Genomic DNA, 14503 nt, shown 5'->3' on the forward strand with positions numbered 1-14503 from the left:
CTTCCCGTCATGTTCCTATGAAGGTTTCTTCCCCGAAGTTCAAGCCTCGGTTTATTGGTCCTTATAGGATTTCTGAGATTATCAATCCAGTGTCTTTTCGTTTGGCCCTTCCAGCCTCTTTTTCCATCCATAATGTTTTTCATAGATCTTTGTTGCGGAAATATGTGGTGCCCGTGGTTCCCTCTGTTGATCCTCCTGCCCCAGTGTTGATTGATGGGGAGTTGGAGTATGTTGTGGAGAAGATCTTGGATTCTCGTTTTTCAAGATGGAGGCTTCAGTATCTTGTCAAGTGGAAGGGTTATGGCCAGGAGGATAATTCTTGGGTTGTTGCCTCCGATGTTCATGCTGACGATTTGGTTCGTGCCTTCCATTTGGCTCGTCCTGATCGGCCTGGGGGCTCTGGTGAGGGTTCGGTGACCCCTCCTCAAGGGGGGGGGGTACTGTTGTGAATTCTGTTGTGGGTTCTGCTCTTGGGCTCCCTCCGGTGGTTATAAGTGGTAGTGCTTCTGTTTGTCCTTCACAGCAGTCATCAGGTGCGTCCACTTCGGACGGGGCTATTTAGTCTGGCTTCACCCTTTAGTGAGTGCCAGTTGTTCATTGTTTCTGGAGGATTCACATCCCTTCCTGTTCGCTCCTGCTTGCAGTTCATTTGTTCAAGATAAGTTTGCTTGTTTTTCTGCCCACATGTTGTGGGCCTCATTGTTCAGTGCATTGCATGTTTTTTCTTGTCCAGCTTAATCTGTGTAAGGATTTATGCAGCCAAGCTGGAATCTCTGGATAGGCAGATTTACCCTCCATGCCTTTAGTTAGATGTGGAGTTTTTTGTATTATCTGTGGTGGATATTTCTTAGTATTTTAATACTGATCGCATAGTCCTCTGTCCTATCTTTTCTATCTAGCTAGATTGGCCTCCTTTGCTAAATTGTGTTTTCAGCCTGTGTATGTTTTTTCCTCTCCTCTCACAGTCAATATTTGTGGGGGGCTGCCTATCCTTTGGGAATTTTCTCTGAGGCAAGATAGTTTTCCCTTTTCTATCTATAGGGTTAATTAGTCCTCCGGCTGTGTCGAGGTGTCTAGGATTGGTAGGTACATCCCACGACTACTTCTAGTTGCGGTGTTAAGTCCAGGGTCTGCGGTCAGTACAGTTACCACATTCTCCAGAGTACGTCTCATGCCGCTCCTAGGCCACCAGATCATAACAGTGGGTGACCCATTCCTTGCAAATAGACCCACCGACGATCCTAGGTTAATCTCAAGCAAAGACCTATAGATAGGGGGAAGGGGGTCCCTAAATATCTAAGGACTGGGTACAAAAACGGGTCACCTCCTAATAGGCTGCAGAAGCCAACTAAAAACAGAAACTAAGACTAGCAGGTCCCAGTACTGCACAAATTATACACACAGAAGACAAAGCAAAGCACCAAGCCAGAACTCAAGCAGATTAACACTGTTGTCCAGCAATGACTGGAAGGCAGGTGCTGGTTAATAAAGAGTGATACAAACACCTGACCCAAGTCAAACCCAGCACCAGAGGAAAAAGACCAGAAGCCAGAACACCACAAGAAAATGGCGGATAGCCACAAACGAAACAAATTCTAACAGCACTTCCCCTTTAACAAGGATCCCCCGGATCCTCTAGGCCGGGCCTTATTCGGATATCTCCTGTGAAAAGCCTTAATTAACCTTGAGGCTGAGATGTCCACAGCTTTCACCAAGTAATTGTCCTCGGGACCGAAACTTTTCCAGGACACAAGATACTGTAACCCTCCTCTGTGCCACCTGGAATCAAGAATGCGTGAAATCTTAAACTCACAGTCCTCATCAATTGGAGGAACAAAGAGCATAGCCACCTTATCTAGCGTGTCAACTTTCTTCAGCAAAGATACATGAAAAACTGAATTAATTTTCCAGGACGAAGGAATGTTTACTCTCACCGCTACCGAGTTGACAATCTGAACCACTTTGAAGGGTCCAACAAACTTAGGCCCCAACTTTTTAGAAGGGATCTTCAAACGTAGATTCCTAGAGGACAATTAAACCATGTCCCCAACAACAAACCTCGCCTCCCTCCTTCTCTTGTCAAAATATTTCTTAGACCTCCTATTAGCCTGTTTTAGATTATGGCGCACACTGGTCCAAACCATTTCCAAATTTCCAGAAAAACTCTCCTCCTCAGGCACCGCCGCCCCAATCCTAGAAAAAGGACCGAAAGTTGGATGCTTCCCAGTACAACAAAAGAAAGGAGAACACCCAGCCGAAGAAGACGTATGATTATTGAGAGCAAACTCAGCTAATGGTAGGTATTTCGAACACATCTCCTGATTGTCCACTACAAAACATCTCAAAAACTGCTCAACGTCCTGGTTCTTCCTCTCGTTCTGTCCATTGAACTTCGGATGATAACTCGACGAAAATGACAAATAAACCTTAAGTCTGTCAGATAAGGGAAGCCAAAAGCGAGCCACAAACTGTGTTCCCCTATCAGAGACAATGTGGGGACACCATGGAGTCTGACAATCTCTTTCACAAATGCCCTGGCAAGAGTCATAGTGCAGGGTAATTTATTGAATGGAACCAGAGGACACATCTTACTAAACCGGTCCACAACAACCCAGATAACAGAAAAACCCTCAGGGACCGGCAGGTTGGTGATAAAATCCATTACAAAATGCGTCCATGGGGAAATAGGAACCTCTAATGGGCAAAGCAACCCTGCCGCCGGAGCATGAGAAGCCTTAGACCTAGCGCACACGGTACACTGATGCACCCACTTGACAATTTCTCTTAGCCCCCCCCCCGGCCACCAGAAACTCTGACCGATCGACTTTCTCATTTCGGCAATCCCTGGATGACCCGCGAAATGAGACTCATGACATTCCGTAAACAAAGCTCTCCTCAGGGCTTTAGGCACAAATAATTTCCCATACGGAGTGTTAGTTGGTGCCACATCCTGGGCTTTAAGAATGCTATTTTCCAACTCAGAACCTAATGCTGCCACCACCACCCCTCTCTGCAGAATAGATTCCTCTTTTTCAGTATTAACCGCTGGGAAGAAACTTTGAGACAAAGCATCAACTTTAACATTCTTTGTCCCAGGGATATATGTCACAGAGAAATGGAACCGGGCATGACGGGCATTCAAACGTTTAGCAGCATCCAGATAGATCAGATTCTTATGATCAGTAAAAACTTGTATAGGATGTCTAGCGCCCTCCAAAAAAATGTTGCCAATGCTCAAATGCAAGCTTAATGTCACGCTTGCGCCCAGACTGGTTGGCACGGGCGTGCGGGGGTGTGGCCCCACTGGACCACAGACCAAACTTCCCTGGAAGGGGCGTAACTAAGTAGCTTCCTAGGTGTTCGCTGGACCCTCCGATGGTGAGGTCAGACTTGTGCAATAGGAAGCTACCAGGTACCACTCCAGGGTGGTATCTGGCTGTGGCTGCTGATCCCTCCGGGGAACGGAACATAGACAGACAAGCAGGCATGGCTGGCACTCTGGCAGACAGGCGGGCACGTCTGGGACACAGGCAGGCAGACTGGTACAACAGAGACACTGGCAGGCAGGCGGACACGGCTGGCTCTCTGGTAGGCAGGCAGGTACGGCTGGCTTTCTGGAAGGACAGGCGGACAAGACTGGTACACTGGAAGAACCGGTAGGGACCGGTCTGCAGGCAGGTATGTAAAACAGGTAAGAACCTGTTCAGACAGGAAAACTAAATAATAGGTAGAGAAAGACTGCAAGAGCGGATGCAGAGCGAAAGCACAGGAGCTAGAGCCAAGAACAGAAATGCAGGAGGTGGAGCCAAGAACAGGAGGCGGAGCAAAGTCAGAGTACAGAGCACGTGCAGAGCAAAGCTACAGAAAGCAGAGCTGAGAGCAAAGCCACAGAGTGCAGAGTTAAGAGCACAGCAAAGTCAGAGTGCAGAGCAAGACACAGAGTGCAGAGCCCAGAGCAAAACCAAGGTTGCAGAAAGCGGAGCCGAAAGCAGAGCAAAGCAAGACACAGAGTGCAGAGCAAGGTAAAGCAAGACAAGACAGGGATATAAACGGACACAGGAATGGGGCTAGACTAAGACAGAGTCAGGAACGAAACAAGGCACAGAGACATAGACACAAGCCAGGGTACGATGCCCCTCTGGGTGGCGGACACAGGCCAGGGTACAAAGCCCCGCTGGGTGGCTACACAGGAAACAGACCAGGGTACAATGCCCCCCTGGGTGGCAGACATGAGAGTAAGCGAGACAGGGCCTGGCACCTCAGCAGCTAAGAACTGACTGAGGGAGTAAGTTGCACAGGCCCCCACCAATTTATGGGGATGTCTTAAATACAGGAAGCCTCATGTCGATTGGCCAGTGACACCTTAGCAAGGTGCACACAGTCTCTATAAGAAACAGGAGTTGCCGGCGCCGCCCCCCTATGCACACAGACAGAGCATGCACAGAGCAAACTGCAGACATGAGGCACACAGCATGGATCTGGCAGCAGAGAGAAGTCACAAGATGGCCCAGAGAAGTGAGTGAGTTAAGTGTAATGCAGGTGGGGGATGGGAGGCCATGCAGTGATGCCAGCAGAGTTTTTACACTTAATAGCCAGCAATTCTCGGTTCCCAACATCGTAGTTAAGCTCTGCCCCTGATAATTTCTTAGAAAAGAACGCACAGGGATGCACCCCATCCTCTCCTTCCTGTGACAGAACAGCCCCCACTCCTACTGATGAGGCATCCACCTCTACCAGAAAGGGCTTAGTCTCATCTGTCTGGATCAAAACAGGAGCAGAGCTAATCCACTCCTTGAGATGCTCAAAAGCCTTAACAGATTCAGGGGACCATTGGACAGTATTGGAACCTTTCTTAGTAAGATCAGTAAGGGGCAGTAGTGTAGCTACCGGGGGGGGGCAGAGGGGGCCATCACCCCGGGCACCGCGCTCTGAGGGGGCCCACCGGGAGCTACGTTACTGTAACTGCATCGGCGAGCGCACCGCGCCGATGCAGTTACATTCTGCGGCAGATCAGGGAGAATCGATCTCCCTGCTCTGCCGCTATGGGGCCCCTGAGCAGGCGGGGGGGGGGGGACCCGGTGCCAGCAGTGGCCCCCCCACCCATCATCGCATGGTGAGCTGTACCGGCATCTGGCCGATACAGGTCACCACAGTGATGAGGGAAGGAGCGTTGCGCTCCTCCCATCATCCCCCACATGTCTGACAGTGGGCGTGATGACGTCACCGCCCAGCGCCCGCTGTCAGATGAGCGGGAGCAGGAGCAGGAAGCACCTGGAACAAGGAGTTAGAGAGGTGAGTATTTATTTACTGTGTTTTTATGGGGGCTACCTTATTCTACAGTATCTGCCTATAAAGGGGTGGGGGGAGTGCTGCCTTATATACAGGATCTGCCTATGGGGGGGAGTGCTGCCTTATATACAGGATCTGCCTATAGGGGGGAGTGCTGCCTTATATACAGGATCTGCCTATAAGGGGGGAGTGCTGCCTTATATACAGGATCTGCCTATGAGAGAGTGCTGCCTTGTATACAGGATCTGCCTATGGGGGGAGTGCTGCCTTATATACAGGATCTGCCTATAAGGGGGAGTGCTGCCTTATATACAGGGTCTGCCTATGGGGGGAGTGCTGCCTTATATACAGGATCTGCTTATGGGGGGAGTGCTGCTTCATTCTACAGGATCTGCCTATGCGGGGGAGTGCTGCCTTATATACAGGATCTGCCTATGGGGGGAGTGCTGCCTTATATACAGGATCTGCCTATAGGGGGGAGTGCTGGATTATATACAGGATCTGCCTATGAGGGGGAGTTCTGCTTTATTCTACAGCATCAGCCTATAGGGGGGAGTGCTGCCTTATATACAGGATCTGCCTATGGGGGAGTGCTGCCTTATTCTACAGTATCTGCCTATAGGGGGGGAGTGGTGCCTTATTCTACAGGATCTGCCTATAGGGGAGGAGTGCTGGCTTATATACAGGATCTGCCTATGGGGGGGAGTGCTGCCTTATTCTACAGTATCTGCCTATAGGGGGGAGTGCTGCCTTATATACAGGATCTGCCTATAGGGGGGAGTGCTGTTGTGTATCCGCTTTTTGGGCTCCCCTGGTGGTTGCTGGTGGTACTGGTGACTTGTTTGCACTTTGCTGCTTCTGTTCACCTGCTTCCATCAGCGTTTGGGAGTTTCCTATTTAGCCTTGCTCTCCAGTCATTTCCTTGCCGGTCATCATTGTAACCAGAGCCTTCGGTTGCATGTTCCTGCTACTAGTCTGCTGATCAGCTAAGTGGACTTTGTCCTTTTGTTTTGTATCTTTAGTCCAGTTTGCAGTTTTTGTAATTCTCTGTAGCTGGAAGCTCTTGCAGGCTGAAATTGCCACTCCTGTGTCATGAGTTGACACAGGAGTCTTAAAGTAATTTCAGGATGGTTTTTTGAAAGGGTTTTCAGTTGACCGTGAAGTCCTCTTTTGTATCCTTCTGCTATCTAGTAAGTGGACCTCTCTTTGCTAAATCTACTTTCATACTGTGTATGTCTTTTCCTCTTATTTCACCGTTATTACATGTGGGGGGCTGCTATCATCTTTTGGGGTATTTCCCTAGAGGTAAGCCAGGTCTGTTTCTTCCTCTACCAGGCTTAGTTAGTCCTCCGGCTGGCGCGTGGCATTTAGGAAGCCGTAGGTATGCTCCCTGGCTACTATTAGTTGTGTGGTAGATTTAGCTCACGGTCAACTCGAGTTTCCATCACCCGAGAGCTCGTTCGTTATTTATATGTTTCTTACGTTCCCTTGCCATTGGGAACCATGACAGTATGACCAGCCATGTGTTAAACTTATTGGCAGAAGAAAGGAGAGAAAAAGGAAGTCTGTAATTTTTTTTTTTTTTTCCTATGCTTGCTCCATAGTTGGATCAGTTGTATTTCAGCTCTAATTACTGCCTTTGCCCTTCTCTCCTTATAATCCTTGAATGGCTCTGAGCTCACCTGTTTAAAGATGGATCCTCAGAGTTTGGCTGCAGGTTTAAATAACCTTGCTACGAAGGTTCAAAATTTACAAGATTTTGTTATGCATACTCCTATTTCTGAACCTAAAATCCCTACACCAGAGGTGTTTTCCGGAGATAGATCTCGGTTTCTGAATTTCAAATATAATTGTAAATTATTCCTTTCTCTCAGACCTCACTCCTCAGGAGATCCTGTCCAGCAGGTTAAGATTGTAATTTCTTTGCTGCGAGGTGAACCTCAAAATTGGGCATTTTCATTGGCACCAGGGGATCCTGCGTTGCTCAATGTGGATGCGTTTTTCCTGGCTTTAGGGTTGCTTTATGAGGAACCTAATTTGGAGATTCAAGCTGAAAAAGCTTTGATAGCCCGATCTCAAGGGCAAGATGAAGCTGAGATATACTGCCAAAAATTTCGTAAATGGTCTGTGCTTACTCAGTGGAATGAGTGCGCCTTAGCGGCAAATTTCAGAGAGGGCCTTTCTGATGCCGTTAAAGATGTTATGGTCGGGTTCCCTGCGCCTACAGGTCTGAATGAGTCCATGACAATGGCAATTCAGATTGATCGGCGTTTGCGGGAGCGCAAACCCGTGCACCATTTGGCGGTATCTTCTGAAGAGACGCCAGAGAAAATGCAATGTGACAGAATTATGTCCAGAAGCGAGCGGCAGAATTATAGGCGTAAAAATGGGTTATGCTTCTATTGTGGTGATTCTGCTCATGTTATATCGGCATGCTCTAAACGTACTAGGAAGGTTGATAAGTCTATTTCAATTGGCACTTTACAGTCCAAATTTATTTTGTCTGTAACCTTGATTTGTTCATTATCAGTTATTACCGTGGATGCCTATGTGGACTCTGGCGCCGCTCTGAGTCTTATGGACTGGTCCTTTGCCAGGCGCTGTGGGTTTGATTTAGAGCCTCTGGAAGTCCCTATACCTCTGAAGGGTATTGATTCTACACCTTTAGCTTGTAATAAACCACAGTTCTGGACGCAAGTGACTATGCGTATGACTCCAGACCATCAGGAGGTGATTCGCTTCCTTTTGTTGTACAATTTACATGATGCTTTGGTGCTTGGATTACCATGGTTACAGTCTCATAACCCAGTCCTTGACTGGAAAGCTATGTCTGTGTTAAGCTGGGGATGTCGGGGGGCTCATGGGGACACTCCTATGGTGCCCATTTCGTCATCTATTCCATCTGAGATTCCGGCATTTTTGTCTGATTATCGTGATATTTTTGAAGAGCCTAAGATTGGTTCACTCCCTCCTCACAGGGATTGTGATTGCGCCATAGATCTGATTCCTGGCAGTAAATTTCCAAAGGGTCGTTTGTTTAACCTATCTGTACCTGAACATGCTGCTATGCGCGAGTATATTAAGGAGTCCCTGGAAAAGGGACATATTCGTCCTTCTTCATCACCTTTAGGAGCCGGTTTTTTCTTTGTCTCTAAAAAGGATGGCTCTCTGAGGCCTTGTATTGATTATCGACTCCTGAATAAAATTACAGTCAAATATCAGTATCCGTTGCCTTTGCTGACTGATTTGTTTGCTCGCATAAGGGGGGCTAAGTGGTTCTCTAAGATTGATCTTCGTGGGGCGTATAATTTGGTGCGAATTAAGCAGGGGGATGAGTGGAAAACCGCATTTAATACGCCTGAGGGCCATTTTGAGTATTTGGTAATGCCTTTCGGCCTTTCTAATGCACCTTCTGTCTTTCAGTCCTTAATGCATGATATTTTCCGTGAATATTTGGATAAATTTATGATAGTGTACTTGGATGATATTTTGATTTTTTCTGATGACTGGGAGTCTCATGTTCAGCAGGTCAGGAGGGTTTTTCAGGTTTTGCGGGAGAATTCTTTGTGTGTAAAGGGTTCAAAGTGTGTTTTTGGGGTTCAAAAAATTTCCCTTTTGGGGTACATTTTTTCCCCTTCTTCTATTGAGATGGACCCTGTCAAGGTTCGGGCTATTTACGACTGGACGCAGCCTACTTCTCTGAAGAGTCTCCAGAAATTCTTGGGCTTTGCTAATTTTTATCGTCGATTTATAGCTGGTTTTTCTGGCGTTGGTAAACCTCTGACGGATTTGACTAAAAAGGGTGCTGATGTTGCCAAGTGGTCCCTGTCATGATCTCTGCAGGCAGAGATCATAGCAAGCCTATAGAGGGACAAGCTCTCGGAAGATGGAACTATACTGACCATGAACTAAGCCTGCCGCGCAACTAGAAATAGCCAGGTAGCATTTCCTATTTATCGCTAGATGCCCAGCTCTGGCCTAAGACCTAAATAGCTAGCAGAGGGAAATATAAGACCTGGCTCACCTCTAGAGAAATATTCCAAAGAAGACAGTAGCCCCCCACATATAATGACGGTGAGTTCAGATGAAACAACAAACGCAGCAGGAAAATAGTCTTAGCAAATTTGAGGTCCGCTTACTAGATAGCAGAAGACAGATAGTATACTTTCATGGTCAGCAGAAAAACACTAACAAAACACCATCCAGAGATTACCTTAAACTCTGGCATTAACTCATAACGCCAGAGTAGCAATCCCTGATCAACGAGAGCTTTCCAGACACAGTAACAAAACTTCAGCTGTGAACTGGAACAAATAGGCAAAACAAAACATGGACAAAAGTCCAACTTATCTAGAAGTTGTCTAGAAGCAGGAACAAGCACTGAGAGGCATCAGATAACATTGTTGACCGGCAAGAAACCACCAGAGAAATGAGCTTAAATAGCGACACCCACTACTGATGGAACCAGGTGAAACAGGAAAGAGGATGACAAGTGCAATTCCACAAGCGGCCACCGGGGGAGCCCAGTATCCAAATTCACAACAGTACCCCCCCCTCAAGGAGGGGGCACCGAACCCTCACCAGATCCACCAGGGCGACCAGGATGAGCCCTATGGAAGGCACGAACAAGATCAGAAGCATGAACATCAGATGCATTGACCCAAGAATTATCCTCCTGGCCGTAACCCTTCCAGTTGACCAGATACTGGAGTCTCCGTCTGGAAACACGAGAGTCCAAAATTTTCTCCACAACGTACTCCAACTCACCCTCAACCAACACCGGAGCAGGAGGCTCAACTGAAGGTACAACAGGTACCTCATACCTGCGCAATAACGACCGATGAAAAACGTTATGAATGGAAAAGGACGCAGGGAGGTCCAAACGGAAAGAAACAGGATTAAGAATCTCCAATATTCTATAAGGGCCGATGAACCGAGGTTTAAACTTAGGAGAAGAGACCCTCATAGGGACAAAACGAGAAGACAACCACACCAAATCTCCAACACAAAGCCGAGAACCAACACGACGATGACGGTTGGCAAAACGCTGAGTCTTCTCCTGGGACAACTTCAAATTGTCCATAACCTGCCCCCAGATGTGATGCAATCTCTCCACCACCGCATCCACTCCAGGACAATCCGAGGATTCCACCTGACCGGAGGAAAATCGAGGGTGAAACCCCGAATTACAGAAAAACGGGGACACCAAGGTGGAAGAGCTGGCCCGATTATTGAGGGCGAACTCTGCCAATGGCAAAAAAGCAACCCAATCATCCTGGTCAGCAGAGACAAAACACCTCAGATATGTCTCCAGGGTCTGATTAGTCCGCTCGGTCTGGCCATTAGTCTGAGGGTGAAAAGCAGATGAAAAAGACAAATCTATGCCCATCCTAGCACAGAATGCCCGCCAAAATCTAGACACAAACTGGGTACCTCTGTCAGAAACAATATTCTCAGGAATACCGTGCAATCGGACAACATTCTGAAAAAACAGAGGAACCAACTCAGAAGAAGAAGGCAACTTGGGCAGAGGAACCAAATGGACCATTTTAGAGAAACGGTCACAGACCACCCAGATGACAGACATCTTCTGGGAAACAGGCAGATCTGAAATAAAATCCATCGAGATGTGTGTCCAAGGCCTCTTAGGAATAGGCAAGGGCAACAGCAGTCCGCTAGCCCGAGAACTACAAGACTTGGCCCGAGCACAAACGTCACATGACTGCACAAAGACTCGCACATCTCGTGACAGGGAAGGCCACCAGAAGGATCTTGCCACCAAATCCCTGGTACCAAAAATTCCGGGATGACCTGCCAATGCAGAAGAATGTACCTCAGAGATGACTCTGCTGGTCCAATCATCCGGAACAAACAGTCTATCAGGCGGACAACGATCCGGTCTATCCGCCTGAAACTCTTGCAAGGACCGCCGCAGATCAGGAGAAACGGCCGACAAAATTACTCCCTCCCTAAGGATACCTGTGGGTTCAGAATTACCAGGAGAGTCCGGGTCAAAACTCCTAGAAAGGGCATCTGCCTTAACATTCTTAGAACCCGGTAGGTATGACACCACAAAATTAAAGCGAGAAAAAAATAAAGACCAGCGCGCCTGTCTAGGATTCAGGCGTCTGGCAGTCTCAAGATAAATCAAATTTTTGTGGTCAGTCAATACCACCACCTGATGCCTAGCCCCCTCGAGCCAATGGCGCCACTCCTCAAAAGCCCACTTCATGGCCAAAAGCTCCCGATTCCCAACATCATAATTCCGCTCTGCGGGCGAAAATTTGCGAGAAAAGAAGGCACAAGGCCTAATGACGGAGCAGTCGGAACCTTTCTGCGACAACACTGCCCCAGCTCCGATCTCCGAAGCGTCAACCTCAACCTGAAAAGGCAGATTCACATCAGGCTGACGCAACACAGGGGCAGAGGCAAAACGGCGCTTAAGCTCCTGAAAGGCCTCTACAGCATGAGGGGACCAATTAGCAACATCAGCGCCTTGTCTGGTCAAATCAGTCAGTGGTTTAACGACATCCGAAAAACCAGCAATAAATCGGCGGTAAAAGTTGGCAAAGCCCAAAAATCTCTGAAGACCCTTAAGAGAGGAGGGCTGAGTCCAGTCACAAATAGCTTGCACCTTGACGGGATCCATCTCAATGGAAGAGGGAGAAAAAATATACCCCAAAAAGGAAATTTTCTGGACCCCAAAAACGCACTTAGACCCCTTCACACATAAAGAATTAGACCGAAGAACCTGAAAAACTCTCCTGACCTGCTGGACATGAGAGTCCCAGTCATCAGAAAAAATCAGAATATCATCCAGATATATTATCATAAATTTATCCAGAAAATCGCGGAAAATATCATGCATAAAAGACTGGAAAACTGAAGGGGCATTAGAAAGACCAAAAGGCATGACCAAATACTCAAAGTGGCCCTCGGGCGTATTAAATGCGGTCTTCCACTCATCCCCCTGCCTGATCCGCACCAAATTATACGCCCCACGAAGATCAATTTTAGAGAACCACTTAGCACCCTCTATACGAGCAAACAAATCAGTAAGCAATGGCAATGGGTATTGATACTTAACAGTGATCTTATTCAGAAGCCGATAATCAATACATGGTCTCAAAGAGCCGTCTTTTTTTGAGACAAAGAAAAACCCAGCTCCCAAGGGAGAAGAAGATGGACGAATATATCCCTTTTCCAAAGACTCCTTTATATATTCCCGCATAGCAGCATGTTCCGGCACAGACAAATTAAACAAACGACCCTTTGGATATTTACAACCCGGTATCAAATCTATGGCACAATCGCACTCACGGTGCGGAGGTAACGACCCAAGCTTGGGTTCGTCAAAGACGTCTTGATAATCAGAGAGGAACTCAGGGACTTCAGAGGGAATGGACGACGAAATAGAAACCAAAGGTACGTCCCCATGAATACCCTTACATCCCCAGCTCAACACAGACATTGCTCTCCAGTCCAAGACTGGGTTGTGAGACTGCAACCATGGCAATCCCAGTACCAAATCGTCATGTAAATTATACAGCACCAGGAAACGAATAATCTCCTGGTGATCCGGATCGATACGCATGGTTACTTGTGTCCAGTATTGTGGTTTATTATTAGCCAATGGGGTGGAGTCAATCCCCTTCAGAGGAATAAGAGTCTCCAAAGGCTCTAAATCAAAACCACAACGATTGGCAAAGGACCAATCCATAAGACTCAGAGCGGCGCCAGAGTCAACATAGGCGTCCGTGGCAATTGATGACAAAGAACAAATCAGGGTTACAGACAAAATAAACTTAGACTGAATGGTGCCAATGGAAACAGACTTATCAAGCTTCTTTGTACGCCTAGAGCATGCTGATATAACATGAGTAGAATCCCCACAATAGAAACACAATCCATTCTTCCGTCTAAAATTCTGTCGCTCGCTCCTGGACAGAATTCTATCACACTGCATACTTTCTGGCGTCTTGTCCATAGACACCGCCAGATGGTGCACCGGTTTGCGCTCCCGCAGACGCCTATCAATCTGAATAGCCATTGTCATGGACTCATTCAGACCTGCAGGCAAAGGGAACCCCACCATAACATCCTTAACGGCATCAGAGAGACCTTCTCTGAAAGTTGCCGCCAAGGCGCACTCATTCCACTGAGTAAGCACAGACCATTTACGGAATTTTTGGCAGAAAACTTCAGCTTCGTCTTGCCCCTGAGATAGTGCCATCAAAGTTTTTTCTGCCTGAAGTTCCAAATGAGGTTCCTCATAAAGCAAGCCCAAGGCCAGAAAAAACGCATCCACATCGCGTAACGCAGGATCCCCTGCTGGCAATGAGAAGGCCCAATCTTGAGGGTCACCCCTGAGCAAGGAAATCACAATCCTAACCTGCTGAGCAGGGTCTCCAGCTGAACGAGATTTCAGGGACAAATAAAGCTTACAATTATTTCGGAAATTCTGGAAGCTAGCTCTATTCCCTGTGAAGAACTCCGGCAAAGGAATTCTCGGCTCAGATACCGGAGCATGTACCACAAAATCTTGTAAATTTTGTACTTTCGTGATGAGATTATTCAAACCCGCAGTTACACTCTGGAGATCCATTATTGTCAGGTGCACACAGAGCATACAGAGATTAGGAGGAGAGAGAGAAAAAAGACTGCAGCAAGGCAGACTGGAGGAAAAAAAAAAAAAAAAAAAAAAATTCCAGCAGACTTCTTATAACTCTCCTTTCTCAACCTGGGTCTTTAACACTTTACTGGCCGGTCAAACTGTCATGATCTCTGCAGGCAGAGATCATAGCAAGCCTATAGAGGGACAAGCTCTCGGAAGATGGAACTATACTGACCATGAACTAAGCCTGCCGCGCAACTAGAAATAGCCAGGTAGCATTTCCTATTTATCGCTAGATGCCCAGCTCTGGCCTAAGACCTAAATAGCTAGCAGAGGGAAATATAAGACCTGGCTCACCTCTAGAGAAATATTCCAAAGAAGACAGTAGCCCCCCACATATAATGACGGTGAGTTCAGATGAAACAACAAACGCAGCAGGAAAATAGTCTTAGCAAATTTGAGGTCCGCTTACTAGATAGCAGAAGACAGATAGTATACTTTCATGGTCAGCAGAAAAACACTAACAAAACACCATCCAGAGATTACCTTAAACTCTGGCATTAACTCATAACGCCAGAGTAGCAATCCCTGATCAACGAG

Source organism: Ranitomeya variabilis, chromosome 3 (genome assembly GCF_051348905.1).
Source record: "Ranitomeya variabilis isolate aRanVar5 chromosome 3, aRanVar5.hap1, whole genome shotgun sequence".
NCBI classification, from domain to species: Eukaryota; Metazoa; Chordata; class Amphibia; order Anura; family Dendrobatidae; genus Ranitomeya; species Ranitomeya variabilis.